Source organism: Leptopilina boulardi, unplaced genomic scaffold, assembly GCF_019393585.1.
Source record: "Leptopilina boulardi isolate dan_hultmark-lab unplaced genomic scaffold, ZJU_Lbou_2.1 LbouV2_213, whole genome shotgun sequence".
Taxonomy (NCBI): Eukaryota; Metazoa; Arthropoda; class Insecta; order Hymenoptera; family Figitidae; genus Leptopilina; species Leptopilina boulardi.
The window spans coordinates 1,467,159-1,482,740 of NW_026137767.1; the positions used below are offsets into that span (position 1 = coordinate 1,467,159).

The 15,582-nt window shown below is 29.2% G+C and overlaps 1 protein-coding gene across 10 annotated transcripts in view; it reads left to right on the top strand.

Moving 5' to 3' along the window:
* Positions 1–15,582, top strand: part of LOC127278959 (uncharacterized) — a 230,291-nt gene that overhangs the window by 141,447 nt on the left and 73,262 nt on the right. The window lies entirely within an intron of this gene.

Here is a 15,582-nt window from a genome sequence, read left to right on the forward strand (position 1 = left end):
GTGAAACAAAATAATTGAGTTGAATTTTTGTTGTTTCTGCTAAAAGCATAGAGATCTTCTTTTGAATATTTTAGGCATTACAAATGTAAATTGGCGGTGGATTCACAGAGATAGCACTTATGCTTACCTTAAGAAATAAAATGACCGCTTCATGGCAAGCTGGTAGAGTAAAGTTCCTGTAAGATAGCTGCACAATTTTTTCTTTGTCATCTACAACTGCGTAATAGATTAATTTCCCGAGGTTACTTGTTAAAAAAATTTATTTTAACTGAAAATATTTTGAAACTTGCTGCGTAATTTTACACAAGGTTTGTAAGTCTCATCTACAAACTTATAACAAGTTTAAAGTACAGAAATGCTAAAAAATGACCATTTGTTACTTATGACAACCTTATATTCAAGTATATATTCTCTCTAAGTATGGCGTGTCCAACTTAGTTACTAATAACGTTTGTCGGACAGTGGTAAATTTAGGCTGATCGTTTATAATCATAGACATAAAAAGTAAATAAAGACAGCACAAAGTTTATTTTTAGATGAAAGTGTATAACTGATTATGGGTAAATAGTGAGGCACTGGAGATACGTTGATCGGTGAATTAGTACTTAAGCGCTACTCATATGTTATATATTTTCCGACGTTTGACTAAGAAGTAACCTTTGTAACTTTGGGCTTTGTCTATTTACTTCTTACTTCTATGATGATAGCAAAGTTTGGTCATTTATGAAAGAAGATAGGTAATTTCAAGCACACTTTTTGTGTAAGTGGAAGCTGAGTTAGTTATAAGTGTCTGAGAGTATTAATTGTAGAATTTTAAAAGAGAAAGAAAGAGAGAGAGAGAGAGAGAGAGAGAGAGAGAGAGAGAGAGAGGGATGAGGTCATGTAAGAGTGGCACATTAAATAGTTCTCTAGCTTCAGTTTTAGCTAGTTCATCCGCTATATCTTAACCTTTGAAATTACTATGGCCGAGAGATACAGAGGAAAATGACGTCACTTCCTGCCGGGCTGTTAATTTCCTTATGGCAGCCCGGAACAAGTTTGTCAATTTGTAACAAGTGGATTAGTTAGCGTTGCATTTACAAGAAAGGGATTCATCATTTCCAATAAATACAACATTGGGAATGGTCTAGATGTAAAAGCTCAAAAATTAGTACAATGTTCTTTATACTATACAAGTAGCCCACCTCAGATGTTCCATCATAGACTCGTATTCTTTTCAAACCGTATGTATACTAGATACCACTATTGTTTGGAAGAGACGCGCTCACTGTTCCAATCTTCTCAAGTAAGTATATTCCAGAAAGCACCATAGGCGGTCGTGGGCATTGTACCCACCGAACTCATGATGATGGAAAATGTTATAAATAAACATCAAAGTTGTCGGAAGGTGGTTTTTTGATGCTCGTTGCTTTCCTCTACATTTTAAACAAAGGTATAAAAAATACCTACAAAGTGGTGGGTCGAAAGTTAAAATCGGATTATTTGCTTAATAGTTATTGAATTTAAACCATTAAAAATGGCACTTTTTTAATTGTTTAATAACTTTGTTAATAATAATACGATTGAAGATGAAACTTTCTGAAAATGTGCCCCTTGCGATACTGAACAAAATGAAACAACCTCGAACCCAATCGGATGAAAAGTTTTTAAATTATTCCATTTCTTAACTAAAAACATGTTGTTTTTCAACTTAATTTCTACAGAACGATATGGAGCGAATTCAATTTTTCTTCTTTCATTTTACTCTTGAAGAGTGATACTATTATGTACATAAAAAAAATAATCGAATTTCATTATTTAATTGCATAATTATCGATAAAGGAAAAAGGGTAATTTTTTTTTAGTTATAAACAATTGCAATTACTCGGCCATTTTTTACTCTGTCTAGTTGTAAAAAACGCCATTGAATTTCTTTTTTCTTTTCAAAACTTTCAAAAAAAAGAAAAACGATGTAGCTTAAAGGGTGGGGGGGGATAATTTTTTATTTTCAAAAAATTCCTGACACTATAATTGTAAATTGTAAACATTGTAGGGAATTATTTTCTTATTTATACAGAGGACCGAAGGGAGTTCATCATTTTTCCTTGCACCCGACGTCGGAGTGGGGGAACTAGGTAGCGCGGATAGACGCCTGCCACAAAAGTAAAATTGCCCGTTCAAATTTACAAAAGTTGTTGAAAGTCGGTTAATTATTAACCGATTTTAATCTTTCTTTTTTTGATTTTATGTTATTTTTTCTCCTCTTTTTAAAAATGGTCTTAGATTTTTAATAAAAATTTTTTTAACTATATTTAAATAATTTTTTTTTAATAACAAAATATTTTCATTAATTTAAACATTTTATTTCAATAACAAAATATTTTCATTAATTTAAACATTTTTATACTTTTTTTTAATTGAATATAATTTTAAGCCTTTTAATGTAATTTTATGTTTAAAATTTTTTATAATTATTTATACACATTCGTGTAGCCATATGTAAATTTTTTTGTAATGAAAAAAATTATGTTTTTTGCAGTTTAGTAATGATAATAATAGTAATTTGTGTTATATACATACATTAAAAAAGCAAGAAATCATCATTAGTAAACTATAATTAATTAAATAAAAAGTTTAAAAATGTTTAAATGAATGAATAAAATATTTTGTTATTAAAAAAAATTGTTTAAATATAGTTAAAAAAAATTTTATTAAAAATCAAAGGTCATTTTTAAAAAGAGGAGAAATAATAACATAAAATCAAAAAAAGAAAAATTAAAATCGGTTAATAATTAACCGACTTACAACAACTTTTGTAAATTTGAACGGGCAATTTTACTTTTGTGGCGGGCGTCTATCCGCGCTACCGAGTTCTCCCACTCCGACGTCGGGTGCAAGGAAAAATGATGAACTCCCTTCGGCCCTCTGTATAAATAAGAAAATAATTTCCTACAATGCTTACAATTTTTTATCTTATAGTACGTAAATTAAGCTTAAAGTACTGTAAATTTGACTAAAAAATATTAATAATTATAGTGTCAGGAATTTTTTGAAAATAAAAAATTATCTCCCCCCCTTGAAGCTACATCGTTTTTCTTTTTTTTTGAAAGTTTTGTTAAGAAAAAAGAAATTCAATGGCGTTTATTACAACTCGACGGAGTAAAAAATGGCCGAGTAATTGCAATTGTTTATAACTTAAAAAAAGTACCCTTTTTCCTTTATCGATAATTATGCAATTAAATAATGAAATTCAATTATTTTTTTTATGTACATGATAGTATCACTCTTCAAGAGTAAAATGAAAGAAGAAAAATTGAATTCGCTCCATATCGTTCTGTAGAAATTAAGTTGAAAAACAACATGTTTTTAATTAAGAAATGGAATAATTTATAAACTATTCATCCGATTGCGTTCGAGGTTTTTTCATTTTGTTCAGTATCGCGAGGGGCACATTTTCAGAAAGTTTCACTTCAATCGGATTATTATTAACAAAGTTATTAAACAATTAAAAAAGTGCCATTTTTAATGGTTTACACGGAGAAAAAGGAATGGTTGGGCCAACCATAGGTATTGATAAATACTTCCCATCAATATTATATGGTTACCACAACCATATCTTTAGTTGATACAACCATAGTATGGTTGGCGCAACCAAAGGTCAGGTTGACACATCAAATTTGCAATTTTTCGTCATTTTGATGTGACAACCTAACCTTTGGTTAGGCCAACAATACTATGGTTGTATCAACTAAAGATATGGTTGTGGTGACCATATAATATTGATGGGACGTATTTATCAATACCTATGGTTGGCCCAACCATTCCTTTTCTTTCCGTGATAAATTCAATAACTATTAAGCAAATAATCCGATTTTAACTTTCGACCCACCACTTTGTAGGTATTTTTTATACCTTTCTTTTTTAATCACAACTTTTTCCTATAAAATGTAGAGAAAAGCAACGAGCATTAAAAAACCACCTTTCGCCAACTTTGATGTTTATTTGAAACATTTTCTGCAACCGGAAATCGAGAGAAAACTATGGGGCCTTTATTCTCGCTCCTTCTAATTAAGTTCTAGACGTTTCTAATTCGACTCTAATCCACCAAACCACATAGGTCAGCCTAGGAAGCAGAATCATTTCACAGATCGTAAATAATATATATATAGCTCTTTTACTTCGTCATAGTGCTTCCGTGAGTTATATGCTCTGTGGGCATATTGATTTTTGTATAGCGAATGGTGCTTCAGGATCTCGTCATAGATATATGTATAATGCTGATTCTACACTCATATAAAACTGTGCGAGCGATTCGCTTTTCCGTGACGCTCCTTATATTTAAATATATCTAAAAAAACGTAACGGAAAAGCGGAGGAACTCGGTAAGTGTAGAATCATCATAACTATCTACTAATGCGGAATCCACACTTTGACCTAAAAAGCGAAGCGTAACGGCAGTTTGTCGCATGAAATGCGCGCAGGGATGCCAAGTTTGATCCCAATAAGAAGGCTTGCATTAAAAAGTTTTGAAATTTTTTCAATTCCTATGAATTCTTTTCTTGTCCATTGTGTTTAATTCCCCAGGGAAGTATCGAAAAAATTGATGTTTAATTCATTTTTATGACCCCAGAAACTGGAACATAACCTCAGTTGAGGGCTCCCATAGAATAAGGGGACGAACGCTCGGCGAGTTTCTTTCTTGCCAGTCAAAGGTATGAAAATGTGCATAAAATTAAAATTCGAAATTTTGATGTTTGAAAAGTACTACCCTATAGTAAATAAGAAGGCGCATCTATTTTTCCTTTAATATTTTTTTATAGAACGAATATTTTATTTAATAAAGTTAAAAAAAAACTGTAAATATTTCATTTACAAATTTCATTGAATTTTTAAAACATAAATTGTCGTATCTTCGACAATAATTAAAGAATCGTTTTAGAATTGTGTATACACACGCATTTGGGTCCATAAAAGAAGACGAAGATAGAACAAGAAAGTTAAAAATCATCAATTGTTTAATTATTTTTTATTATAAATAGAGAAAAATCTTTTTATCATTAAAACTTAAAAATTTAATAGTAATATCGTTTAAAAAAAAATTTCGATTTTTTTTGAAAAGTACGTTTAAAAACACACACTTTTAAAAAAAAGACTTTTAAAATTGATGCATTTTTAAGGATGTTATGAGCATTCAAAAATTAAAAGTCATGAAAATTCTCCAATTTTCAAAATTCCATAACTCGAATACGGGTTGCTAAAAAAATTTGAGAAAATTCATGGAAGCTGGTATCAATTAAAACAAAAAGAAAAAAAAATCTGAAGAAAATCGCAGATGTAATTGCAGATGGATTTAAACTTTGGCGTGGAATCAGGGACTGTCACGGAACAATCGTATCGTACCTGGTTTGGTCCTAGGTACTATACGATTATCAACTTCACAATCGTATCGTGTCCGGATACGATACTAATAGCAACATGAGAATCGTATTGTATTAGGGCACGATACGAAAAATTACTTGAGAATCGTATCGTATCCGGGCACGTTACGAATAAAGACTTTAGAATCGTACCTTGCTTATAAACAATTTTATTATTTTAAGCCAAAAGTTCTGAATGTTCAAATGAACAAAATATTTTTTTCAATTTATAAATTATTAAAACTTATTATGGAAATGTAAAATAAAATATATGAAATATTACATTTTAAAAACATACTTAGAAAATATTATAATGTAATATATTATTTCATGAAACGACACAATTTTAATGTTACAAATTGTATCGTGCCTGGGCACGATACGTTTCTTTTATTACTAATCGTATCGTGCCTGGGCATGACACTTTTCACCTATGAACTAATCGTATCGTGTCTGGGCGCGACACTCTTCACCTATTTACTAATTGTATCGTGTTGGGGCACGATACGTTCCATCTATTACTAATCGTATAGTATCTTGGACCAGAGCCTATACGATATTCATATAGCGTATAGTTTCGTGCAGATGACAGTCCCTGCGTGAAATACATCATATATATATATATATATATGGAGAGAAATGGATGGTACGGGGTACTATCTAGATAGTACCAGGTACCATATTTTATCTTACATATACGGACAGCTATCTAGATTCTACCACTTTCAATCCAGATTGTACGGAGTAACATCTTGAATTTAGTGGGTAACATACACTAAAACGTCAATCGAGAACAGACAAATGTGCAGTGCTGTTCTCGATTGACGCGATTTTTATCGCTCGAAAATAAAAACACTCAGGGCCGTATGAAGGGCCTTACGCAACAATGTGAATTCTATCTAGGGGATTTTCACTAGTGGGGCACTGAATCCACCTTAAATTTAAAAATCACAAGTACGACTTTGGCGTCAGTCATAACCTAAATTCTACCCGCTTCCCCACTTCCCTTCAAGTGTTCCCTTGCTCTGTTCTCGACTGACGTGTTCTCGATTGACGTTCTAGTGTAATCATATTTTTTGTAACATCTTTGATAGTACCGAATAGCATAATGATGGTACCGGATAACATCTACTTTTAACTATCTTAAAATCATAAGTTCCCACCATCTATTTCTCTCTCTATATATATATATATATATAAATGACGAGAAACTATGTAATTATTAATTTTTCCTCGCAATAAAATAATGCTCTTACGAAGTCAAGCCTTGAAACTCCGTAGAGGCGATCGCACACGCGCCGCGCTCTATTTGTTTAAACTAATATATTTCAAAAACTAAACAAGGAATCTTTCTGAAATTTTACACAAAACTTCCTTATGTACCAATAAACAAATGTCTCAGAAGAACAAATGTTCTTTTAATTTTAAACTTACCCGCAGACTTTTCTTCGGCAAAGACAAGAAAACGTCGTAGCAGACTTTTTTCTATTTATAATAAAAAATAATTAAACAATTGATGATTTTTAACTTTCTTGTTATATCTTCGTCTTCTTCTATGGTCCCAAATGTGTGTATACACAATTCCAAAACGATTCTTTAATTATTGTCGAAGATACGACAATTTATGTTTTAAAATTCAATGAAATTTGTAAATGAAATATTTACAGTTTTTTAACTTTATTAAATAAAATTTAATTATTAAATAAAACTTTTTAAAAATCAAAATTTCGAATTTTAATTTTATGCACATTTTTATACCTTTGACTGACAAGAAAGAAACTTGCCGAGCGTTCGTCCCCTTATTGTATGGGAGCCCTCAGTTAATATTTAAAGTAAAAATTTTCTTATAACTTCTGTACATTACTAAAAAAAGTATATTAAACCAAGTTCCCCGCAGACATTTTGTGGATGAAAGTAAGAAAACGTTATTATCAACTGGTCTCAATTTTTATTAAAAAAATTTTAACAATTAATGATTTTTTAATTTTTTATTATTTTGTCGCTTTCAGTAGACCATAATACGTGTACATATCAAATTTGAATCAAATTCATTAATAATTGTCGGAGATACGATGATGTATGTTTTAAAACTTAATTAAATTTAACAATTTAAATTTCTCAGTTTTTGGTCTCTAGAAACTAAACTATTCGTTTTATTAAAAAATTAAAAAAAAAAAAAAAAAACTTTAACTTGACTCATACTTGGTGATCGACAGTTGCAGGACTCTAAAACCGAAAAAGCATGAGACTCCTGCAATAGTAGTAGGTCCAAGCCAAACCAATATATCGTCGACTTTGACCTCTTCGAATTGGCTCAAATTTTTTTTACCATTTTGTACCCTTGAAAAAAGAGCTTCATGATTTTTTTCAAATTTTTTTTTCAAAATTTTTTTTTCAAATTTATGGTTTTTTATGGTTTTTACCGTAGAAATTAAAATTTTGGGTATTGTCACTATGATTTTCGTAATCAGCGCATCAACATACATAAAAGTACGTAGTATAAAACAAAACCGGTGATATTTTTGAAAAATTCAAAATTTAAAATTTTTTTTTTTTCCCACAATCGGACTAGGCTTAAAATTTTTGTAAAAGGAAGTAGTTTCTTTGAAAATTTTTTGAAAAAAATCGAAGGATACAAACAATTTTAAAAACAAGATTTTAACCTTTAAATTACAAACAATACAGTAAATTTTAATTTTATAATTTTGTGCGTGAAATTTTTTGAAAAGTTGAGTTAAAAACACACATTTGGAAAAAAAAATTTATAAATTGATGCTTTTTTAAGAAAGTTATAATCATTCAAAAATAAAAAATGATTAAAATTCTCCAATTTTGAAAAATTGATATCTCGTAAGCGGCTTGATGAAAAAATTTGAAAAACATCATGAGGGTACAAAATTGTAAAAAAATTTGAGCCAAATCGAAGAGGTCAAATTCGACGATATTTTAGTTTGGCATGAACCTGCCAGTATATACTTTTCACTGATGACTATATATATTTATTTAATGACATTTTTTACAAAATAAGTTTTTCTTTGTGTAATATGTTTCTCTTTCTTTTAAAATAAATTATATTTAATAGACATCCCAGTTGACAAAAAACTATGTTCGTTCTAAAAACGTTTTAAGAAAGTTTCATGTCCGCCAGATAATGTTCTAAAACATTTTAAGAACATGGATGTTCAAATAATGTTTTAGAACATTTTTTGGCAGACTTGAAACGTTCGAAAAATGATTTTGGAACGAACATGGTTTTTTGCTCACTGAGGATAATATTAAGTAATTAAGGTTAATTACATACCTTAGGGTATGGTTGGTTTCACCAACTCCGGTTAAAAGTTAATCATCGATTAAAGCCAATTTAACCACACATGATTGGTCGGTTAGCCCTGTTGAAAATTCCTATGTGAGAACACATATGGGATCCAATCCAGGATCTCTTGTGAGTTCTTATGTGGGTTTTATTTGATATAAAATCTTATTAAGCTGCTATTAATCTTCTTATATGTGAGAACCTATGTAAGAACTCATACAAGATCTCGGATAAGATCCCATGTGTGTTCTTATTTATCGTGTTGTTCATATAGGAACCTACACAGGAAACCTCATGGGATCCTGTGTTATTGCTTTTACAGAGACATAAGATCGTGCGCTTGATCTCACGCAAGTTCATCCCAGGAACCTTTTCATACAGGATCTTATGTGTGAACCTGTATGGGAACCCACATAAGAACTCACAAGAGATCCTGGATTGGATCCCATATGTGTTCTCACATAGGAATTTTCAACAGGGAGGGATTTAATCGCTTAATAACTTTTAACTGGAGTTGGTGAAAACTATGGCCCTTATTGTTTATTATAATATTTGATACTCACATAAATAAAATATTTCAGTATGACATCAAAATTGGCATCCCTGCGTGCATTACGAGCATCACGATTGGTTTCCATCGTCCCCACTCGCCATTTGTCATAATTCTCGTCAACTACAGCACTCTGCTCTAGTGAAAATTTAGTAACTTTATAGTAACTTTTAATTTTAACAATAGAATTACTAAATTTTCTTTAGAGCAGGGTGCCAATCGGTTCTACAGTCGTAGAAAAGCTTCACGCTTCGCATCTTAGGTCTCTTCATTTGGTAAAAACTGAAATATATACATTCTTGTCCGCTTTGGACAAGAATGTTTCTGGAACATATTTTGGAGTTAAGTCCACCTTGAAACTCTTAAATAATCGACAAATAAACGATATCGCGTTCTCAGTAATCAATTCGATAAAAATAACACACACGCCCTTATATTTCTATAAAATGTTCCCAAAACCAAATCCTAAAAACAAACAAAAATTTGCGAAACGAGTGTCAATTTCAGTACAATGAATTGTGTCATTTAGTAGTCATATTGGTAATCGGCTTGTGATTGTGGATGTTGTAGGGGAATATTAAAACTTTCATTTATCTGAAACATGAAGTTCATAAAACCTAAACAGCAAAAATAAACGCCACAAAAAAAACGCTGGATAAATTTTTTTGCAGATATTAACGAATGCTATTTCACATAGACGGTGGCGTCCCCAACTAGGATAAAATTTGTTGCAGTTAATTTTTATACCGATTTTGGGATAAAAATTCTACTTTTTTTTAGTGTGCGAGAATTGTTAATTTTGCTCCTTATTAATTTTCTCTTTCTCTCTTATTTTTTTTCTAACTTTTTCGTAATTTGTGTATGGATTTTTAATTTTTTGTCTGCAAATGAAATTTCCTAAATTAAGGACAATATTGATTGTTGCAATCAAAATAAGAATTAAAAAAATATTTTCAGAAACTGGTCAGTTCTCAAATAGAAAAACTAACCACAAACTATTTAATAATATTTTTCTAAGAATTAGTATGATGTTAAAAACAAATATTTAAGAAATTCTACTAAGAACATTATTTTACATTTTTTATTAAATCAGATAATCATAAAATATTTTACAAAATTTAATAAATATTATTAGTAATAAAAATAATATGTGACGTTCCATGAGGAAAGGGACCTTAGCTGCAATAGACGCATTTTCCAGAAAAGATATTTAAAGTAGAGCGTCCCTGATTGGTTGAGACCCTCCATCGAAAATCAGCCCCACCACCTTACTACTACATCGTTCCTACAGCTCACGCTTACGACAAGTATACTAGTGTAGAAGGGGTGGGGATGGTTTCTGTAGTCCGTGCTGGAACGCGATTAACATGGTCATGATTAATGCTTTATAACAAAAAAACTAAATAGAAAAGTACAATTTTTAACTTTTGTATCTGAAAGAGCAACTCAAGATCTATCGACTGATATCAAAAACTCAATTTTCATTTTTTTGCAGCTAAGGTCCCTTTCCTCATGGAACGTCACATATAAAAAAATAATAAAAATATAAGTAAATAAGGAAGGGTGAGGCGCGACCAATCAATACACTTAGAGACGAAACTGTGCATTCAATTAAAATCTATTTACAGTAAAATGAGTTTTTGAAACAATTACTTTACCTATTTAGTATAAGGTTTAAGGCAAGATATACTCGGTATCCAGATAAAAAATCTAAACCAAAACAAAAAGTCCAAAGTTAATGAGGTACAAAAAAATAGTTACACTTATGACTTTTTTGATTGGACTTTTTGTTCTGATCAAAAGTCCAAACAAATAGTAAAAAAAAATTTAACAATTACGTTGAATGAAATTGTTGTTTTAATTAATGCGGTTGTTATTTATTGTTTATAATCTTTTGTCATTTTAATCTCATTTCTATCGTTTTATTCGTTTCACATTCACTTTAAATTACCAAAATTACAAAGCACAAATTTTAAATTTTCAAAATTTAAAACTACAATGGATTTACAAGAATTAGAAATTATTATGAAGGTCGAAATGTTTATGAACCAAAAGGAAACATACATATTTTATCATTTATTTTAGACATTTTTTTATATTTTGGACTCGACTTTTTATCGCTCTGCCCTCATATCATCCGTATATTCTAGATTTCCTTGCGGAGATCCTTGGGATATCCATCGTCTTCCGAAGAATGAAATATCCATTGATAACCTCAATAAATACGGAAATATTTTCCTAGAAAGTCGAATGTAATTAATTTGTTTGTGTTTCGTCTCTAAGGTTCCATCCCCATGTAGTCAAAGATTTAATTCTTATACTTTTGTCTGTCACACATATTATTAATTAATCTTAAACATTAAAATGAAAATTGTAAAATCAAAATAAAATATCAAAAATTATATAATAATAAAATGCTTGGTCTGTCCTTCTGTCCTATCTTGAAGTTGGCCTTTTCTGATTTCACATGTTTTTTTGAATAGTAATCTTATGACGTGTCAAATTTTGACAATTCTTTTTCTCATTTTTGCCAAAGTTGTATTCAATTTCAAATTCAATTTGTTTCCAAATTTCGGAATAAGTTTCTTTAAAATTCCAAATTCGAAAATTCAATTCACGAAGCTGAAGTACACAACGTTTACCAACGAAATTTTTTTTAAAGTTGTATATTCATTCAAAAATTGTATACAAATACAAAAAATTTATGATGAGAAAAAAGATGCGCCAGGAAATTTCGTACAAGATAGTAATTTGAAAAAAATTTATTTTTAAAAATTAATTTTTAAGGTACCTGGGGCCAACGAATACCTATTAAATATTAATTATAAAAACACAGGCCTCGAATCAACTTAAAAACACAAAAAGTCGTTTTAGTTGATTTATATTCCAAAAAAAAGTGTATTTGTTTTTTATTTTAACAAAAATATTTTACAGATTTTTAAATAAAAAATTTTTTTTTAATAATAATCCTTTTTGAACCCGTGTGGAAAAAGCCACGATCTTGCCCTCAAGAGTTCGGGGCCCCCGGCGGGGGCCCATGAGGGCTGATCCATATGGCGAATCCATGAGGGGCACCGTAGGGGCCCCGCATGGATCGCCCTCATGATCGATTAGCAAAATTTTCTAAGTCCAAAAATCAAATATTTTTTTATCAACAAAAAATGAATGTTTTCAATGATTCAAAACAACGAAAAACGCGTTTTTAATAAAAATATATTTACACTTTTTTTGAAAATTCACCTGAGATGATTCATGATAATAATCATAAAGCATATAATTAATTATATTTTATAAATTGCATTTGATTGGAAAATATAATTTAATATCTTAACTTTAACTAAATGATGTTAAGCACTTCTCTTTGTTAGGTATTTTTGAAGTTTAAATAGCATCAAGAAGTTAGCATTCGTTTTGAAGTAGCGTGCGTAGCGTAGTTGGTAAAGCGTTAGACTCATAGTCTGTAGGTCGTAGGTTCGATTCCCCCCATGCGTTAGATTTATTTATTTCTCAGGTTTGCGTTTAATCATTAATTCTATGCATGAATTAATTGAAAAATGAAAATATCAGTTAATAGTATGCATAAATTACATATTTTTTAATTTTTTAATTAATTTATTTATTATTACTTTTAATTATATCCGACAGTTAATTAATTAGAACGTTAATTAATAAATTCAATTTGAGTAAGAATTTAATTTAAAATTGAATAATTATTAAATAAATATGTTATTTATTCATAACTTAAGCTTATTTATTATTAATTAACTTTTATTATTAATATTATTGATTAAAAAACATTATGGCAAACTTGAGGGCAAGATGAGGGCAAACGTGAGGGCCCATAAGGGCGCCCGTAGGGGCACCCTCATGGATCGCCCATGCGGGCGCCCTCATCGATGAGCATGTCGTTTCCATGAGGGGCCCCTATGGATCATCCATATGCGGCCCTCATGGCATGAGGGCGATCCATAGGGCCCCCGCTGGGGGCCCACATCACTTTTCCACACGGGAAGGGTTAAAGTTGAAATTTTTAGAAATTATTAAATTTCAAAAGATATTGTTAATTTTCAAACAATTATTAAATTTTACAGAAATAAAAATAATTTATCAAACAATTTTTGGAAAACATTTTTTAAATTTAATTGAATTTTCAAAGATTTAAAATTGAGATTTTTTAAATTAATTGAAACTTTAAGTGTTTTGTAATTAAAATTTTAAATGATTTCACTAAAAATTTATTAGAAAATGCGGACAAAATACAATAATTTGAAAATCATTTTTAATTGAAAAATGGTTTCAGATAGTTGAAATTTCAAAGAATATTATTAAAATAGTTAAAAATAATTGAATTTCCTCAGAGTTATAATTGAAATTATTAAATTTCAAAAAAAAAATTTCGATGGAAAATTTTAGAAATAATTAAATTTTAGATGCTTTTAAATTTAAATTATTGAAAATTCAATTAATTTTGAATTTAAATTTTTGAGAATAATGAAATTTTATTTGATTTTAAATTTGGAAAATAATTGAATTTCAGTTCATTTTGAATTGAAAATTTTGGGAAATAATTGAATTTGAATTGAAATTTTGGATAACAATTTAATTTAAGTTCATTTTTGATTGAAAATTTGGATAATTAATTTTGAATAAAAATAATAAAATTGAAATTGAAAATAATTCAATTTTATTTCATTTTAAATTGAAAACTTGGTAAATAATTAAATTTTAAATTGAAAATTTTGGATAATTATTGGATTTTTAATTGATTTTGAATTAAAATTTCGGGTAATAATTGAATTTTAGTTTATTTTGAATTGAAATTTTTAAAAAATAATTCAATTTTATTGTGATATTTTTTTTAAATTATAAACAATTGTTAAATTTCATAAAAATTTTAATTGAAAAATAATTTTGATATAATTGAATTTGTGATGTATTTCATTAAAATTATTAAAAATAATTAATTTAGTGAAGAATCATTTTAGTTCAAAAATTGTTAAATAATTGAATTGATGAAGATCTGAAGAAGATCTAGATTTTATACTAAAAAAATGTGTTTTATTTACATTTTTTTTAAATGTAAAAAAAAAATGTCGCATTTTATTAAAATAAGTCGATAAAAGTCGTATTTTTGAAAAAAGTCGGAAAAAGTCGTAAAATCCGAGGCCTGTAAACAGATAATTTTCATTATTATCATTTAATATGTATAATAATATTCTAATAAATTAAATTATTATTGATAATATTAATCTTTAATTTCTTTATAACAAACAATTAAATACTCAATTTGGCGTGCTTGCGCGCGTTTAATTTTGCTAGTATATTAATAAATCTCTATAAATAAATTCTAGATTTTGATTAGAAAAACTGGCCAGTCTCTGAGCAGATGATCTATCCAGTGACTCTAACTGATAGATCCCAAATAGTTCCTAGATTTTCCTGTCAGAAAATGTCTAAATTTTTTTATTTTGACGACCTACGTTATATAAAAAAAACATTAACAACATACATGGATAAATGAATAAAAAGTGTGAAATTCTATTCTTATAAGTATTAAAAAGTGCCATTTCAATTTGTACATTATGTACAATACCGAAGAAAGAGGGACTTCTCTTTTTTTAATTTAGTTTTCAAAAATGGGAATTGATTTGTATAAAAATATAGGATCAGATAAAATATTTATAAACAGTTAGGTGACTATATAATCAATTAATATGGTGCTAGTTAGGTTACATGAATTAGTCGCAGACACAGCAAATTTTTATCTGACGAATTAAAACTATTAATGTTTTAACATTTTTATTAACATCGCATTGTTGTTATAATTACTATTTGCAAAAACATTTTTCAGACGAGTCGATACGAACAAAAGCAAATACAATATTAAAATTACAAATCGGTTTAAAACTTTTAGCAGAACAATTTTTAAGTACACTTCAATTTGTGCATTAAAATGACTATCAGTCACAATTAACATTAAGAGAAATTAATTTCAAAATTTACATTATTTTATCTCTAAAGGATTACTCTTTAAAATTAAAGGTTAATCCCTTTAATTTTAGTAATAATTTTCATGTGTATTTTTCGAAAAGAACCTTTTATATTCGATAATGATCGATAATGATGGATATGGATAAAGGTAATGACTTCATTGTCGGATATGGTGATGCAGTGCGGGGGAGGGGGTTGCTGCGTGTTGGAGCAGTGCTTTCAATATCCTAGAAGAGCTCGGAAACCCCGAGAATGCGGCTGCCAGTTCGCTCTTCTTCACAGGGCTGACGTCGCGTGACAATCGGTATTTCTTTGTAATATTAATTTGATAA